Consider the following 19,586-nt stretch of genomic DNA (forward strand, 5'->3'; position numbering starts at 1 on the left):
TCTTTGAGAAAAAATCTGAGGGCAGGGCTGGGAAAGACAAAGGTGCTATTTTTCTGTTGCCTTTTTTTTTTTCTATTTTTTCAGTTTGGATACCATTAGTTTATTATAAAAGAGAGACATGAAAATTATTTACATGATGCAAGATTTCACAACTTCACTGGAATGGGCAGCTTCGCTTCATGCCATTTTATTTATTTATTTTTAATTTTTTTTAAACTTTTATTTATTTATGATAGGCACACAGTGAGAGAGAGAGAGAGAGAGGCAGAGACACAGGCAGAGGGAGAAGCAGGCTCCATGCACCGGGAGCCCGACATGGGATTCAATCCCGGGTCTCCAGGATTGCGCCCTGGGCCAAAGGCAGGCGCCAAACCGCTGCGCCACCCAGGGATCCCTTCATGCCATTTTAATTGTGATTTCAGTCCACATACTTTCCGAGAATGTCACCATCTCTAAATAAGAAATAATCCTTGTCATCTAGAACTACTTTGGTGCCTCCATATTCTGGGAGAAGAACTTTATTTCCAACTTTCACACTAACTGGTTCAATCTCTCCACCCTTTCCTTTAGAACCTGATCCAACAGCTACTACTGTTGTTTACAGCACTTTTCCTTGAGATTTTTCTGGAAGCATAATACCTCCTTTGGTTACTGTTTCAGCTGCACTCCTTTTGACTAAAACTCATGTCAAAGAGGAGAAGAAACTTTCTAACCGCCTGCCCTGCCAGGACTCCTGCCACCGCAGCCCCACCTGCTCTGGAGCTGCCACAGCGCAAGGAGGCCCATAGTCTGACCCACAGGCCCCGTGAATGGGAAAAGCCAGTGTTGCTTTTCAGCAAGCTCCTAGCACAGTTCCTAATTCTAAGTCACATTCTGAGCAATTATTATTAATGATCTATTTTCTTTATCCTATTTTTTATCTATATACTCATTAGATTTTTTAAAAAGATTTTATTTATTTGTTTGAGAGAGAGCAAGCATGAGAGAAGGGGAGGGGCAGAGGGAGAAGTAGACTCCCCACTGAGCAGGGAGCCTGATGTAGGACTCGATGTGGGACTCAATCTCAGGACCCTGGGATCACGATCTGAGCCAAAGAGACACTCAACTGACTTAACCACCCAGGTGCCCCTAGATATTTTCTTTCTTTCTTTCTTTTTTTGATATTTTCTTTCTTTATCCTACTTCTATTTGTCCATTCTTTTACAGTCAAAGCAAAAATCTATTCTATTTTCTTAACCTACTCTTTATTGTGTGTGTGTGTGTGTGTGTTTTTAAGATTTTAATTATTTATTCATGAGAGGCAGAGACACAGGGAGAGGGAATCAGGCTCCCTGCAGGGAGCCCCATGCGGGAATCAGGCTCCCTGCAGGGAGCCCCATGCGGGACTCAATCCCGGGTCTCTAGGACACAGGCCCTGGGCTGAAGGCAGTGTTAAACCGCTGAGCCACCTGGGCTGCCCTTTATTATGTATTTCAATATGTTCGTTTGACTCTGCAACTGTGAGGCCTCAGTAAATATTTGTTTTCTCACTAATGTAAAAGATCTTCTAAAGGATACACATCATAGAAAGACTTAAATTTCTGCACCTTAGGGAGAGTCCATAAAAGAGAATAAGAAGTTCTCTTTTATGCTAAATATGTGTTGACTTAATTTTTTGTCTGTGTGTTGACTTAATTTAATGTTTCTTGTGCAGGGCAGCCCAGGTGCCTCAGCGGTTTAGCGCCATCTTCAGCCTAAGGCGGGATCCTGGAGACCTGGAGTCCCACGTGGGGCTCCCTGCATGGAGCCTGCTTCTGCCTCTGCCTGTGTCTCTGCTTCTCTCTGTGTGTGTCTCTCATGAATAAATAAATAAAATCTTTTTAAAAAATTGTTTTTGTGCATAAATTTGAGTAGAAGCACTCCACCACTGATAAGAGCTTTTACCTATGTTCTTTTTTATGCTTAGGGTCACCAAAGTGTCCAGATGACTTCACTGTTTAGAATATATCATATCAGGCACCTGAGTAGCTCAATCTGTTAAGCATCTGCCTTCAGCTCAGGTCATGATCCCAGGTCTGGGATCCATCCCATGTTAGGCTCCTTGCTCAGTAGGGAGCCTGCTTCTCCCTCTGCCTGCTGCTCTTCCTGCTTGTGCTCTCTCATGTGCACTCTCTCTGTCTCAGTCATATAAAAAAATTCGTTAAAAAAAATTACTTGCTCAAAGCAGGTTGTCAATACTCTATGTTAACTATACTGGAATTAAGGGATGCCTGGGTGGCTCAGCAGTTTAGCGCCTGCCTTTGGCTCAGGGTGTGATCCTGGAGACCCGGGATCCGGTTCCACATCAGGATCCCTGCCTGGAGCCTGCTTCTCCCTCTGCCTGTGTCTCTGCCTCTCTCTGTGTGTCTCTCATGAATAAATAAATAAAATCTTTTTAAAAAATACTGGAATTAAAATTAAAAAACAAATAGGTTCTTAAGAAAATGTGTCAAACCTCCGATGATTTTTATGTGTGTGCTGTTAAGGTTAAGCATTTTCTCAAAAAAAAGTAAATGAATTCAGATGAGTTCCTGTAAGTGGTTGTAAGCTCACAACCCTGAGATCAAGAGTCATGTGCTCCACCGACTGAGCCAGCCACATGCCCCTGAGATCTCTTATTAATTAATTTCCTTGAGTTCTTCTTAAATTTATGTGGAATTTTAATGGTTATACTATCTCTACTAGTAATCTGCTCCATAAACGTGCCTGTGTTATAAAGTAGCACTTCTGCTTTTTTATCCTTAAACGAACCCTTTCAATTTACAAGATTTTTCTCACTCTAATACTGTCATTGAAATAATTATGAGGGGTGCTGGCTAGAGGAGTTTAGAGCATCTGACTCTTGATCTCAGGGTTGAGAATTCAAGCCCCACATTGGGTGTGCAACCTATCTAACAAAAAGAGAGAAAGAATTATGACATGATGTACTTAAGCAAAAAGAAAAGCAAATGCAAAGAAGAAATAATAGTAAGCTCAGATAAATGAAATATGAATTGTCTTCTATTGAAATAATTATGTATATAAAGAAAATAAAAATGATCTCTTGAATGTTTGACAGACCGTAGAATGGTCTGATTTGAAATAGACATTTTTATAATTCTTAGAGGCATATATATTTTAGAACATATAATACCTATGTACTTGTAGGCATATATAATAAATAAAGCACATATACATATATAATTCTCAGAGGCATAAAATATTTCAACCAGGAATGAGTTTATCTTATTATTCACATTCATGAAAAAAACCTATAAATTGAGAATATTTCAATGAATGACGTTCAAAGAAACTGAGGTACATTAAGATTTTGAAAAGTCAAAAAAAAAAAAAAAAGAAAGAAAAGAAAAGAAAAGTCTATATGACCCAAGAGAATTTTGATCAGGCAATGTCAAACCAAGAATGGTTAGGAACGCTCCATGGGAATGGAAAAAGCTTTTATAGAACAAGCAAAAGCAAAGCAAGGAAACGATTTGATTGGCTATAACTTAGAGTAGCCTTATTTGGGAAAAACCACTTGGACCGTCACATTGTGATTACAGTTGTTCTTAAGTTTTGATTTCTTCACTTTGAGGCATTTATAGGACTTGACTCTGGTTTAGGTTTAGTTTCACTTACACAGGCTATCAAGACATTAGAGCCACTACAGTCTAATGGGCTCCATGTTCAATCACTTTAACAATGGTAATATTAGAAAAAAATCTGAAAATCATTGGTTCTTCTTTAACCAAAGAAGTATTTAGCTAATAGTTTGGGGTAAATGCTGTGAACATTTAAAAATTATAATGACTATCAAAAATTGTGGCTACAAAAATACTACATCATAATGGTGGGTCACCCCATGGTGGTTTGGTTTATACTTTCCTTTTTTTTTTTTTTTTTTAAAGATTTTATTCATTTATTCTTGAGAGACACAGAGAGAGAGAGGCAGAGACACAGGCAGAGGGAGAAGCAGGCTCCATGTAGGGAGCCTGATCTGGGACTGGATCCAGGGACTCCAGGATCAGGCACTGAGCTGAAGGCAGATGCTTAACCGCTGAGCCACCCAGAGGTCCCAGTTTATACTTTCCTGATGATTAGTGAGGTTGAGCATCTTTATGGCAGCATCAGTTACAATAGCCAAGATATGGAAGCAACCTAGATGTCCATTGATAGATGAACGCATAAGGAAGATGCGGTATTCATGTGATTTCATTCATATGTGAATTTAAGAAACAAAACAAACAAGCAAAGAAAAAAGAGAGAGAAAGAGAGGGAGACAAACCAAGAATCAGACTCTTAACTATAGAGAACAAATTAATGGTTACCAGGGTGGGGGGTGATGGGTGAAATAAGTGATGGGAATTAAAGAATACACTTATTATGATGAAAAAAAAAGAGGGAAATTTGTGGTGATGGAAATGTTCTAAATCTTGACTGTATCAATGTCAAGATCATGATTATGATATTTACTGTAAGCACAATGGGTAAAGAGAATGTAGATATCGCTGTATTATATCACAGCAACATGTAACTTTACAATTAGTTCAAAATAAAATAAGTTTAATTTATTTTTTTAAATATTTTATTTATTTAGGGAACCCCGGGTGGCTCAGCGGTTTGGCGCCTGCCTTTGGCTTAGTGCATGATCCTGGAGACCCGGGATCGAGTCCTGAGTCGGGATCCCTGCATGGAGCCTGCTTCTCCCTCTGCCTGTGTCTCTGCCTCCCTCTCTCTTTCTCTGTGTCCCTCATAAATAAATAAGTAAAACCTTTAAAATATATATATATTAAAATATATATATATATATATATATATATATATATATATATATAGGACCCTGGGACCACATCCTGAGCCAAAGGTAGATGCCCAACTGACTTAGCCACCCAGGCACTCCCAAAAAGTTTAATTTAAAAATAGGGTATCAGGGATGCCTGGGTGGATGAGTCATTTGAGCATCTGACTTGATTTTGGCCCAGGTCATGATCTCAGGGTCCTGGGATCAAGCCCCGGTCCAGCTGCTTGCTCAGTGGGGAGCCTGCTTGAGGATTCTTCCTCTCTCTCCCTCTGCCCCTCTCCTGCACTCTCTCTCTCAAATAAATAAATCTTTTTTTTTTAAGATTTTATTTATTTATTCATGAGAAACACAGAGAGAGAGGCAGAGACACAGGCAGAGGGAGAAGCAGGCTCCATGTAGGGGGCCTGATGTGGGACTCGATCCCGGGTCTCCAGGATCAGGCCCCAGGCTGAAGGCGGTGCCAAACCGCTGAGCCACCCAGGCTGCCCCTCAAATAAATAAATCTTAAAAAAAAAAAACAAAAAAACCTTAAAAAATTTAATGCAGAATCAACTTAAAAAGATATATAATTATATATATGTACATAATATATATTATTAGTCATAAAAAAGAATGAAATCTTGCCATTCTCAACAACATGGATGGACATAGAGGTTAGTTATTATGTTAAGTAAAATAAGTTAGAAAAAGACAAATATCATGTGATTTCAGTTATATGTGTGATCTAAGAAAACAAAACAAAAATAAAAAAAACTTAAACAGACTCATAATACAAAAAATAAACTGATGGTTAGCAGAGGAGAGGTAGGTGGAAGGATGGGTGAAATCCGCAGGGATGAAGAAGTGCAAACTCCCAGGAACAAGATAAGTTAGTCATGGGATGAGAAGTACAACATCGGGAATCCAGTCAATAATATTGTAACATTGTTTGGTGACGGATGGTGACTATGCTTATCATAGTGAGCATTTCAAAATGTACATAAATATCAAATCACTGTGTTGTACACTTGAAACTCATAGAATATTGTATGTCAGCTATACCTCCATTAAAAAGAAAAGGGTAGGGAAGCCCGGGTGGTTCAGTGGTTGAGCATCTGCCTTCGGCCCAGGGCATAATCCTAGGATCTGGGATTGAGTCCCACATCGGGCTCCCCACAGGGAGCCTGCTTCTCCCTCTGCCTGTGTCTCTGTCTCTGTGTGTGTGTCTCTCAGGAATAAATAAATAAATCTTTAAAAAAAAGAAAAGAAAAAAGAAAAGGATAGAGAGAGAGAGAAAGGTGGATGACTCTTTGATTTTTGGCAAGTGGTGATGGAATAGGACCATCTCTACACTGAGTTCTGGACTAAGAAGCTGCCTGAAGACCAGCATTACTCAGATGAGGGAGTACATGAGGAATTTTAGAGAACACGGCACGAGGGTGCTTTAACAATATGGTGGTTAGGGAGGAAGGGATGCAAATCGGTTTATTACACTTTTAGTTCTAATTGTTTAAAAATACTGTCCAAGTACAAATAAGGCAAAGAGAAGGTAGCATATCTTTTTTGTGTCACATTACAGCATTAACATGCCCACCAAAGTATTGTTTAATTATCTAGGACCTCGAAGTCAGCAAACTTTTCCTTAAAAAGGAGTCAGATAGTCAATATTCAGGTTTTCTTTTTTTTTTTTACAATCCTTGAAAAATGTAAAAACCAGTCTTAACTCAGGGGCTACACCCAAACTGGCCAGTGCCTTAATTCGGCTTGCTGAGAGTTTGCTGATTCCAGAAATATGTTTCTTTCACTCTTCACCATTTTTGTTTCTCTCACTATTCACGACTGATTAAAAGTCTAAGATTTTATGAATTTACATATTAATTTGTTGATTTTTCTCTAGTAAAGAAAAATTAATCTGTTTGGTAGAAATACAACTCTAAAGGTAATGGGGAAAAAAAGAGTTTATGGTTTTATTGTCATATGATATTAACCAGTTTTGTATCTAACAGAGCAGTCCCTTTTTAAAAAATTAAACTTTAGCGGTGCCTGGGTGGCTCAGTCGGTTGAGCATCTGACCCTTGATTTTGGTTCAGGTCATGATTTTAGGGTCAAGGGATTAAGCCCTGTGTGGGGCTCCCCACTCAGCAGAGGGGTCAGGCATAAGATTCTTTCTCTCCCTCTCCCTCTGCACTCTCTTTCTCTCAAATCTATCTATCTATCTATCTATCTATCTATCTATCTATCTATCCTTTAAAAATTAACCTTTAAACTTTGAGATTATTGTAGATTTACATTCAGTATGTGTGTGTGTGTGTGTGTTTAATTTATTCATGAGAGACATAGAGAGAGTCAGAAACAATTAACATTCAGTCTTAAGAAATAATGTGAAAAAAAAAGAAAAAGAATGTGGGGAGAGGCACCTGGGTGGCTCAGTGGTTGAGCGTCTGCCTTTGGCTCAGGTCGTGATCCCGGAGTCCTGGGATTGACTCCCACATTGGGCTCCCCACAGGGATCCTGCTTCTCTCTCTGCCTGTGTCTCTTCCTTTCTCTGTGTCTCTCATGAATAAATAAATAAAATCTAAAAAAAAGAAAAGAAAAGAAAAGAAAAAGAAAAAATAAATAATACAGAGAGATACTATGCACCCTCTACCCAGTTTCTCAAGGGTAACGTCTTGTAGGAATATACTACAGGATCTCAGCCAGGGTAGTGACTGCCAGTCAAGACATAGCATTTCCATCACCGTAAGGATCCCTCATGCAGCGTTTTATAGCTTCATTTCTCTCAAGATCTCTCCTCCTTAATCCCTGGCAACCATTATTCTGTTCTCCATTTCTGTAAATCTGCCATTTCAAGATTCTTGAAAAGAATCACAGGGTATATAGTCTTTTGAGATTGGCTTTTTTCACTCAGCACAATTCTCTGGCAATTCATCCAGGTAAGAGGTGAACAACCTTATTTATTTATTTATTTATTTATTTATTTATTTATTTATTTATTTATTTATTTATTTATTTTTGGATAAACAATTTTACTTAATTAAAATTTCCTTTTTTTAAATTTTTTTTTTAAATTTCCTTTTTGAAAGGCCTATCAATGCCTGGTTCCTCAAATATCCTTTGAACTAGCCTTATCGTTCTCTTTGTTCCTTCACCAGTGAGTTGACATAAACCTTTCCCCTGGGTTGTGCTCTCTTTGTAGGAATCCTATATATGCCATAAATAAAGATATACATTGTTGAAGTATAGTTGATAGGCAAGGTTACGTTAGTGTCAGGTGTACAACATAGTGATTGGACAAGTAATACATTATGCTATGCTGTAGCTGCCATTTGTCAGCACGCAACACTTACACTACCACTCAGGATAGTCCCTCTGCTGTAACTTTCATCCCCATAATTTATTCATTCTATAACTGGAAGCCTGTATTTCCCACTCCCCTGTACCCATTTTGCCCAATCCCACACACACTCCCCTCTGGCAACCACCAGTTTGTTCTCTGTATTTATGGGTCTGTTTCTGTGTGAGTCACATTTTTAACTTTTTGAAAATAAATACTTTGATATAATTACTTATCCTATGCTTGCTCCCTAGAGATAGTTCCCAGTTGGCTCAGTTGTGTTTTTTTTTTTTTTTTTTTTTTTAGAAAACTTGTATCTAGTCAGAAAAGATCAGATCACCTTTTCTTTCCTTCAGCCAGAATAAAAATGTAATTTGCTTTGTTTGAGTTTCAAAGTAGTGATAAGAAATATATTCTCTCTCCAGTGACAGGTTATTTCTGTGAGATTTCAGGGTAAGTTAAGAAGAAAGAAATTTTAAAATAGCATTTTTATCCTCTGCCACTGTCTCACTTTTCATTTTTTAAGCAATGATTCCAACAGTCTGTCAGTAGAGAGATTTATGATTAATTGGTCAAAAAAAAACCATATATCTTTCAGACTTCAGTTTTTTGCTTCTAGTGAGAAGTGATAGTTTATGATAGAGATCATCACTTAATAGAAAAGGAATGTTTTCTCAGATGAGATTAGAAGCCACTTAATCCACTCCACTGTTTTGGAGCATGGCTAAAATAATTGTTTCTTAAAAAACCAAACAACAGCAACAACAAAAATTTATTATGGGAAGTCTCAAAATACACATAAGTAGAAAGAATGGTACAATAAGCCTCTATGTAATCATCATTTAAGTTATATACATATAATTTTATTTTGAGAGAGAGAGCTCAAGCAGGAGGGAGGAACAGAGAGAGAGGGAGAGAGAATCCTAAGGAAGCTGAATAAATTCAATATTAATATTTGGCCAACCTTGTTTCATACATATCTATTATTTCTTCCAACTCAGTAAATCCCAGACAGCATATAATTTCATCCATAAATACTTCAGTATGTATCATAAGAAATAAAACACTTTTAACATAACAACCCCATTATCACACTGAAAATTAGGAACACTTAGTATTCAAATGTTTTCTAATGTCTCAAGTATCTTCTTTTTAGGGGGGAGGGGCAGAGGGAGAGGAGAGAGAGAATCGTAAGCAGGCTTCACACCCAGTGTGGAGCTTGACACCAGGGTCAATCTCACAACCCTAAAACTGAAAGTTGGACACTTGACCATCTGAGCCACCCAGGTGCCCCTCTCAAGTATCTTTTTACAAATGATTCGAAACAGGATCTAAAGATCTGTTGTGTATATTTGATTGTTTTTTTTTCTTTTTAAAAAATACCATTTATTTTCAAACAGCTTTATTAAAGTAAAACTGACATACAAGTACATATTCAAGTGTACAATTAGATAATTTTTGACATATTATTGACCCGAGGAATTATCACCACAATCAGGATGATGAACAGAGCCATCATCCCAAGTTTCCTCACACCCCCTTGGTAATCTCTCCCTCTCAATGTGCCCACACACTCCCATCCCTAAGCAACCACTGATCTAAGTTCCATAGTTTGTATTTTCTAAAATTTCTTGAAAATGAAAGCATACAGCTGCATCTGGGTAGCTCAGTCTGTTAAGTGTCTGACTCTTGATTTTGGCTCAGGTTGTAATCTCAAGGTTGTGGGATCCAGCTCTGCACCAGGCTCTCTACTCAGTGCAGAGTCTGCTTGAGATTTCTTCTCCCTCTTCCTCTGCTGCCTCTCCCCACTCTCTTAAATAAATAAATCTATCTCTAAAAGACTGGAATCATATAATATGTGTTCTTTTTTATGTCTGGTTTCATTTCCTCAGCTTGATCATTTTGAGACTCAAATTGTTGCAGGTATCAAAAGTTTATTCCTTTTTGTTACTGAGTAGAATTGTACTGCATGGACATATCACAATTATTTTTTTCTAAAGATTTTTAAAAAGGATTGTATTTATTTATGCATGAGAGATACAGAGAGAGAGGCAGAGACATAGGCAGAGGGAGAAGCAGGCTCCTTGCAGGGAGCCCAATATGGGACTCTATCCTGGACCCTGGGATCACGACCTGAGCCAAAGGCAGATGCTCAACTGCTGAGCCACCCAGGCGTCCCTCTAAAGATTTTTTATTGATTTGAGATAGAGGGAGAGGGAGAAGCAGACTCTCCACTGAGCAGAGAGCCTGACATGGGCCTCACAGGACCCTGAGATCATGGCCTGAGCCAAAGGCAGATACCTAACCAACTGAGCCACCCAGGTGCCCCGGATGTATCACAATTTGTACATCCATTCACTTGTAGATGGATACTTGGGTTGTTTCCATTTTTTAGCTATTACAAATAAAGCTGCTACGAACATTTGTGTAAAAGATTTTGATGTACATGTGCTTTCATTTCTCTTTGGTAAATACATAGGAATAGGATCAGTGGATCGTAGGGTAGGTTATGTTTAAGGAGCTACATAATTGTTTTCCAAAGTCTCTCCAGGAGGAGTATGACAGCTTTGATAGTCTGCATTCTCAGCAACATGTGGTATGGTCAGTCTTTCAACATTAAATATTCCAATTTTAAACACTCTAACAGGTGTATTTCCTGTTTTCCAACTACATTTCTATTTAAGACCAGATAGCCTTTGTAGTCTTTAACCAAACAACATGTTGCAACAGACTGAATGGAAAAGCAAATATGAGAATCTATCTTCTATTAGACCAGACATCAAAGAGACTCGCCAAATTGTAAAACAATGTCATCCTTCTCGATGACATTTTTTTTTTTTTGTCTTGGAAAATAGAGTTGTTTCTACAAGAATATAATATAAATGGGCTTACTATTTTTTTAAAGATTTTATTTATTTACTGAGAGAGAGAGAAAGAGAGAGACAGAGAGATAGAGATAGCAACCAAGATATCACAAGTGGAGGGCAGAGGGAGAAGTAGGCTCGATCCCAGGACCCTGGGATCATGACCTGAGCTGGAGGTAGATTCTAACCTGAGTGGAGCCACCCAGGCGCCCCACTACTCTTCTTTAAGTTAAGATAAAATTTACATAAAACAAAATTCGCTATTTTAATAATTTCAAATGCACAATTCAGTGGATTTTATTATATTCACTTCATTGTGCAACTATGATAACTATTTAATCTCAGAACATTTCTATCAGCCCAAAGAGAAACCCCATAACTTCCAATTCTCCCTTTGCCATCCCCTGGCCACTGCTAATGTACCTTTTGTCCCTGCAGATTTGTCCATCGGGACATACATAAATGGAATCACACAACATGGGGCCAAAAGTCTGGGTTTTTTTCTACTAACCATTATGTTTTTGAGGTTCATCCATGTTGCAGCATATACTTCATTCCTTTTTATGGGTGAACCACATTTTGTTTATCCATTCATCAATTGATAATTTTCGGTTATTATTAGTAGTGCTTCCATTAACATTCATGTACAAGTTTTGTTTTTTTTTTAAGATTTTATTTATTCACGAGAGACACAGAGAGAGAGGCACAGACACAGGCAGAGGGAGAAGCAGGCTCCATGCAGGAAGCCCGACGCGGGACTCGATCCCAGGACCCCGAGATCATGCCCTGAGCCAAAGGCAAATGTTCAACCACTAAGCCACCCAGGCATCCCTGTTTTTTGGGGGATTTTTTTAGATTTTATTTATTTATTTCAGAGAAAGAGAGAGAGTATAAGCAGGGTGGGGGACAGGGACAAAGGGAAAAACAGACTCCCTGCTGAGCAGGGGATGTGGGGCCCAATCCCAGGACCCTGGGATCATGACCTGAGCAGATGCTTAACCAACTGAGCCACGCAGGTTATTGTAAGTAGTGTTTCCATTAACATTCGTGTACAAGTTTTGTGCAGACGTATGCTTTCATTTCCCTTGGGTGTGTAGCTAGGAGTGGAACTGCTGGGTCCTATGGTAACTCTATGTTTAACTGTGAGAAACTGCCAAATTATTTCCCACACAGCTGCATCATTTTACATCCCCCTCCCCCCAGCAATGTATGAGGGTTCCAATTTTTTCACCTCTGTGCCAACACTTGTAATTATTATTATTTTTAATTCATTTTTAAAAAAGATTAGCTTCTGGGCAGCCCTGGTGGCTCAGCAGTTTAGCACTGCCTTCAGCCCAGGGCGTGATCCTGGATACCTGGGATCGAGACCCACGTCAGGCTCCCTGCATGGAGCCTGCTTCTCCCTCTGCCTGTGCCTCTCTCTGTGTGTGTCTCTATGTCTCTCATGAGTAAATAAATAAAATCTTGAAAAAAAATTGTATTCATTTAATTGAGAGAGAGAGAGAGCAAGCAGGGGGAGGTAGAGGGTTAAGCAGACTCTGCAGTGGGTGCAGAGTGCGATGTGGGTGGGTCCTGATCTCATGACCCCGAAAGTATGACCTGAGCCGAAATCAAGAGTCAAACACTCAACTGAGTGAGCCACCCACACATCCCAATTCATTTTTTAAATCACAGCCTTCTTAGTGAGTGTAAAGTGGTATCACATTGTGGTTTTGTTCTGCACTTCCTGATGGCTGCTGACGTAGAGCATCCTTTCATGTGCATATTGGCTATTTATACTTTTTTGGACAAACATCTACTTAAATCTTATGCCCATTTTAAAAAAAAGTTTTGTTTTTAAGTAACCTCTACACCCGACATGAGGCTCAAACTCACAACCCCAAGATCAAGAGTCACAATCTCCACCGACTGAGCCAGCCAGGTGCCCCAATCTTTTACTCATTTTTAAATTGGCTTGTTTTTTGTTGTTGGGTTGTAAGAGTTCTTTATAAGTTCTAGGTACTAGCCCCTTATCAGATACATGATTTATAAATATTTTTTCCCCATTCTGCAAGTTCTCCTTTCACTTTCTTGAGAGTGTCCTATGATGCACAGAAGTTTTAAAATTTGGGGGCAGGACACCTGGGTGGCTCAGTGGTTGAGCACTGCCTTTGGCTCAGGGCGTGATCCTGGGGTCCTGGGATCGAGTGCCACATCGGGCTCTCTGTGAGGAGCCTGCTTCTCCCTCTGCCTGTGTCCCTGCCTCTCTATCTCTCACGAATAAATAATCTCTTAAAAATAAATAAAAAATAAAAATAAAATTTGGCAGCCACGGTGGGAGCTCAGTTTGTTGGGCATCTGACTCTTGATTTCTGCTCAGGTCATGATCTCAGGGTCCTGGGATCAAGCCCCATCAGGCTCCATGTTCAGAGGGGAGTCTGCTCGAAGATTGTCTCTCTTCCTCTCCCTCTGCCCCTTCCCCTCCACTCATGTGCACATGCACATACTCACTCTCTAAAATACATTATTAATCTTTTTAAAATTTTTAAATTTTTGGTGTTCATCCATTTCATTGACTTTTTCTTTCATTCTTGTGCTTTCAGTATTATATCTAAGAAACTGTTGTCTAATCCAAGGTAATAAAGATCTACATCTATGCTTTCTTCTAAGAATGTTCTGGCTGGGGGATCCCTAGGTGGCTCAGTGGTTTAGCGCCTGCCTTTGGCCCAGGGCGCGATCCTGGAGTCCCTGGATCAAGTCCTGAGATTGAGTCCCGGGTCGGGCTCCTGGCATGGAGCCTGCTTCTCCCTCCTCCTGTGTCTCTGCCTCTCTCTTTCTCTCTCTCTATGTCTATCATAAATAAATAGATAAATCTTAAAAAAAAAGAAAAAAGAATGTTCTGGCTGTAACTCTTACATTTATATCTTTAATCCATTTTGAGTTAATTTCTGTACATGGTGTCATGCAGGAATCCAAATTCATACTTCTGCATGTGAATAGTACATAAAAAATTTATTCTAGGGGTGCCTGGTTGGCTCAGTCAGTTAAGCATCTACTCAATCTCAGCTCAGGTCTTGATCTCAGGGTCATGAGTTCAAGTCCTGCATTGGGCTCAATGATGGGCATGGAGCCTACTTTTAAAAAATTTATTCTAGGGATGCCTGGGTGGCTTAGAAGTTGAGCATCTGCCTTTGGCTCAGGTCATGCTCCCAGGGTCCTGGGGTCGAGTCCCACATTGGGCTCCCTGCATGGAGCCTGCTTCTCCCTCTGCCTGTGTCTCTGCCTCTCTCTCTGTGTCTCTCATGAATAAATAAATAAAGTCTTTTAAAAAAATAAAATTAAAAAATTATTCTAACACTTTGTTAAAGATGATAAGAAAAGCTCTTCAGGAGACAACTGCAGTGGGATTTTGCAATAGGAGAGACAGACTGGGTTCAACTCCAAATAAATAAGGAAGAGTAGGGAGTGAAAACCATGGAGCAGGATGTAGGGGGTATCAGTGGGTAGGAAAGGACTAAAGGGTGAAGGGTGACTCTGCCTAAAGTGACTTGACGGGATTCTTGCGGGGGCCAGGCTGCCTTGATCATGTATCACTAGTGGGGGGGTGGCGGAAGGGGAATTTGAATATACATTGAGCGTGGGGGTTCTTTCTAAACTGAATTAAAAGATTCTTGCTAACCTGGTCGATGCAGGCCCAAGGATGAACACAGAAAGTCAAAGCCTAGAGGAATTAAGAGGGGGCCCGGCCAGAGTGAAGTCAAGGGGAGAGTCTTTGCCAATATTCAGTTGTCTCAACATCATTTGATGGAAGATTCTTCTTTCCTTATTAAATGAGCTTGAACCTTGCCAAAAAGCAACTGGCCATAGATGTTTGGTACGGATTTATTTCTGGACTCTCAATTCTATTTTATTGATCTATATGTCCGTCCTTACTCCGGTACAACACTGTTCATGTAGAATTTTGCATTAACTTTGTAGATGGTTTTGAAATCTGAAGTGGAGTCCTTCCTCTTTTCTTTTTCAAAAGACTGGCCATTTGGAGTCTCTTGCATTTCTTTTCTTTTTTTTTTTTTTTAAATCTTATTTATTTATTCATGAGAGAGAGAGAGAGAGAGGCAGAGACATAGGCAGAGGGAGAAGCAGGCTCCATGCAGGGAGCCTGACGCGGGACTTGATCCCGGGTCTCCAGGACCAGGCCCTGGGCCAAAGGCAGGCACTAAACCACTGAGCCACCTGGGCTGCCCAAGTCTTGCATTTCTTTATGAATTTTAGGTACACTATGTCCATTTTACAAAACAATCATTTGGAATTTTCATAGTAATTACACTGAATCTGTAGATTTCCTTGGGGATTATTGTACTCACATTTGATAGGACATTTGAAAGTTGTATGGGGTTAGGGTGTCTGGCTGGCTCAGTCTGTAGAGCGTGTGGCATTTGATCTCGGGGTCATGAGCTGAAGCCCCACATTGGGCATAGAGATTAACAACAACAAAGAGTTGTGTGGGTGAGCGACAAGACTTCATTAAGCAGGAATGTCCCATTACTGCAAGTCTTGGACCTTTGGTTTCCATGCATTAAAATGCCAGTAATGCTGCCCATCATTGTGGCAGTCAACAAGGCCCTCACACATTTTCTAAATGCTGAGCTGCCCGAATGGCCCCTTTCAGGTACAGGGGAAAGGGCACTGCACTAGGAGTCAGAGATGAGGGCGGGGCTCACTCTGGCCCACATCAGTTTGCTCCTCTAGGTCCCATTTTCTTCATCTGAAAAATGGTCTGCATGATCTTGAAGACCTGTTGATGGCATCCTTCTCACTGCTAGTTGAAAAAGCATAGTTGCCAACAGCTGGATAGCCACATCCCCCTCTGCTGGCCCATTAGCATGTCATAAATGCCAAGAAAAGATTTTAATCTTTTCAGTGTAGAAGTTCTCATTTTTCAAACATCTTAAGCTTATTTATGGAAGTAATGTCTACACCCAACGTGGGGGTTGAACTCATGACCAGGAGATCAAGAGTCGCACGCTCTACAGGCTGAGCCAGCCAGGCATCCCAATCATCTTCTGGAATTTATAAACCATACACAAAATGTTGACTAATTTAAAAAAATAAATTAGTGTTTCAAATCTTGGTTACCACCTTCATTTTCCAGTCCTTTATCAATAGGTCACAACAAAGTATCCATTTTTCCAACATCTAAATTACATTTAGAAAAGCAGGTCGGGGCAGCCCCGGTGGCCCAGTGGTTTAGCCCCGCCTTCAGCCCGGGATGTGATCCTGGAGACCCAGGATCGAGTCCCACGTCAGGCTCCCTGCATGGAGCCTGCTTCTCCCTCTGCCTGTGTCTCTGCCTCTCTCTCTGTGTGTCTGTCATGAATAAATAAATAAAATTAAAAAAAAAAAAGCAGGTCAGATTTCAAATGAAACTGACACCTTGGGGATCCCTGGGTGGCACAGCGGTTTGGCACCTGCCTTTGGCCCAGGGCACGATCCTGGAGACCCGGGATCGAATCCCACGTCGGGCTCCCGGTGCATGGAGCCTGCTTCTCTCTCTGCCTATGTCTCTGCCTCTCTCTGTGTGTGTGTGATGACTATCATAAATAAAAAATTAATTAATTAATTAAAAAAAAAAAAAAAAAAGAAACTGACACCTTGAGTTGGTGGAGGACTGCCGGCTGAAATGATCTGGCTCATTCTCTCAGCTGTCTCCAGTGGATCATTATCTCCAAAGAGAGAATTTTGCGTTCGAGTTAGCAGAATTTTTGAGAAATATGCGAAAAAGCATTAATTTCAGAATGGCAAAGCCATGAAAAATCTGTCACATATATCTTAAATAATTTAAAATACTAACAATTACCCAAGCTACAAACTCCCTATGATGACTTTCCCTCCTTCTCAAATTCATCTCATGGTTACTATCATTATTGTTTATATTTCTGTAAGTTACTCTAAATGCATTTGGAAACAAAACGGGTGCTATGTTATTTTAAAGCTTTTTTTTTTTTTTTAAATATAGCTCTGCAGGCAAAGTAAAAAGAAAGAAAAGAGAGAAAGAACTAGAATAGAAGGGTAGGAAATGAAAAATGAAAGTCACCCCTTCCTCATTCCCAGGTCCACATACACATACAGAAAACCACTGTTCTTCGTTTCTGGTTTTCATTCTCTAGTTCAATATCCTTAGAACATGAAATAAAATCCTTCCCTATTTGTATCCTGACTTCACAGTGTATTTTCTTCTTCCAGGTATATAAGTGATTTATTACACTGACTCTTCTCATTTACTCCCAACAGTTTTGGTTGGCTTTTTTTTTTTTATTTTTAAGATTTTATTTATTCATTCATGAGAGACACACAGGGAGGCAGACACACAGGGAGAGGGAGAAGCAGGCTCCAAGCAGGGAGCCTGACGTGGGACTCGATCCTGGGTCTCCAGGGTCACGACCTGGGCCAAAGGCACGCACTAAACCACTGAGCAACCCAGGAGTCCCCCAGTTGGCTTTTACTTCTACACCTACTGGCTATCTTTTCGTCTTTAGATATTATATGAAGTCATCTACTTTTTATTTATTTGAGAGAAAGAGAAAGAGAGAAAGACAGCACAGACAGGGAGTTTGGGGAAGAGGCAGAGGGAGAAGCAGGCTCCCCCCGTTGAGCAGGAAGCCTGATTTGGGGCTGGATCCGAGGACCTGGAGATTGTGACCTGAGCCCAAGGCAGACGCTCAACCATCTGAGCCACCCTGGAGGCCCTGAAGTCATCTACTTCTTGAGTAATAAATGTCACATTGTGTCTACTGATTTCCCTCTATGAAAATGAGTGAATTAATGTATTAATTATTTTAATCACCACCCAATTTTTCTTGAAGTATTATCTTGCTTTATCAAGACAAATATTTATACATTGTTTATCCACTTAAATATAAAGTTGAATTTCCTCTTGGCTACAGGAAGCCATGTGTTTTTTGCCTCGGAGGCTTTGTATTTGCTCTTCATGGATCACTTGATTCAGAGCTTGGCCACCTCCCCAGAGGTGTGTCTTCCCATTTGAAAGAGAGTAAACCCATGCAGGGAGTTTTGTTGTGTTCACCAAATGTTCCCGGTGCCAGGAAAAGTTCTTGGCTAATAGGGTCTCAATAAACATTTATTTATTTACTTAAAGACTTTATTTTTTTATTTGAGGGAGAGCATGAGCAGAGGGCAGAGGGAGAAGCAGGCTCCCCGCTAAGCAGGGAGCCGGCCGTGAGGCTCAATCCCGGGACTGGGAGATCGTGACCTAAACTGAAGGAAGACGCTTAACTGAATGAGCCACCCACGTGCCCTCAATAAACATTTATTGAAAGAATAAATCCTAAGGAACACCAGAGAAGTAGTGTCATAAAAGCTGTGAATGTGCAAATATTATTACAGAACCAAGTAGCGTATTGGGACCAATAAAAAAAAGGAAGATGTAACTCTCTGTCATTAACATTTTGGCAAAGAAGAATCTTCCACATATTTCCTCTTTTATTTCTAATATGAACTGTGTTGTACTTTAGTTTCTAACTGCTACTCCCACATCAACTTCCTTTTTTGAATTATTATCATTACTATTTCTTAGCGATCTCTACACCCAACTTGGGGCTTAAACTCATGACCCCAAGATCAAGAGTCACATGCCCTACGGACTGAGCCAGCCAGGTGCTCCTTTTGGATTTAAAAAAAATTTTGGAGAATTTCTTCAAAAAATTTCCCATGCAGGGAATATCTTTATGTCTGAAGGTATCTTCATTTTACCTTCACATTTGATTGATGCCTTGACTAAATATAGAATTCTAGGTTCTAACACTTCTCTCTTCGAACTCTGGAGACATTGCTGCAGTATCCTCCAGCATCTGGTGATGAGAAATCTGAAGTCAGTCTGATTGGACACCCTGCAAGTGGTCATGGCTTTTCACCCTCCTCTTGGGAAGATTTTTGGTTCTGAAATCTCATGAGAGTGAGTGGGCCTTTCCAATTAGTCCTGCTTGACACTTAGTGAGTGGCATTTTTCTTGAGTTAGAGGAAACGTTCCAGGATTTATTTCTCTACACTATAGTCTTTGTTCTCCTTCTTTACACAGACATAGTCTCCATCAGCTGTCTGTCTGATTTCTTTTCTGAGAGGCTTTCTCTACTTTGTCCTCCCAATTACCTGGCCTTCAGCTTGTCCATTTTATCATTCTTCCAATCCATTACATTACTTTGGCAATCACTCTTCCCGTTGTCCAATCAATCCCCTTTCCTTGCAGACTGTTTGTTTGATTGATGCACTACCCTCTGAGTATACTAATTGGGCCAATTTGAAATTCTCTTCTGTTTCTAGAGTTATTTATGTGTCCTGTGGGGTCCATGATTCTATGTGTTCATTCTTATCCTTCCCTTCCATGCTGCTGCCACCTTTCTTCCTGTCTAGTGGGCTCTTTCATTCAGATGTAGGAGGGAAGGCCCCTGGGGGTGAGCCTAGGCCACCGTGGGCAGGTCTCTTAAGTAGCAATGTTCTGGGGCTCCAGGGGACCTCTTCCTGTGGGGAGAGCAAGCTACTTCTGTATAAACAGAGCCCACCTTCCAGTGTGCCTCGCTAAAAAAGTGTGTGTGAGGAGCCAGCAGGCAGGCTGGGG

General features: G+C 40.2%; 1 pseudogene; it reads right to left on the reverse strand.

Annotated features, from left to right (window-relative positions):
* Positions 1–418: 418 nt before the first annotated feature.
* On the reverse strand, positions 419–3,861 carry LOC144292068 (10 kDa heat shock protein, mitochondrial pseudogene; annotated as a pseudogene).
* Positions 3,862–19,586: the final 15,725 nt, after the last annotated feature.

This window comes from Canis aureus, chromosome 21 (genome assembly GCF_053574225.1).
Source record: "Canis aureus isolate CA01 chromosome 21, VMU_Caureus_v.1.0, whole genome shotgun sequence".
Taxonomy (NCBI): Eukaryota; Metazoa; Chordata; class Mammalia; order Carnivora; family Canidae; genus Canis; species Canis aureus.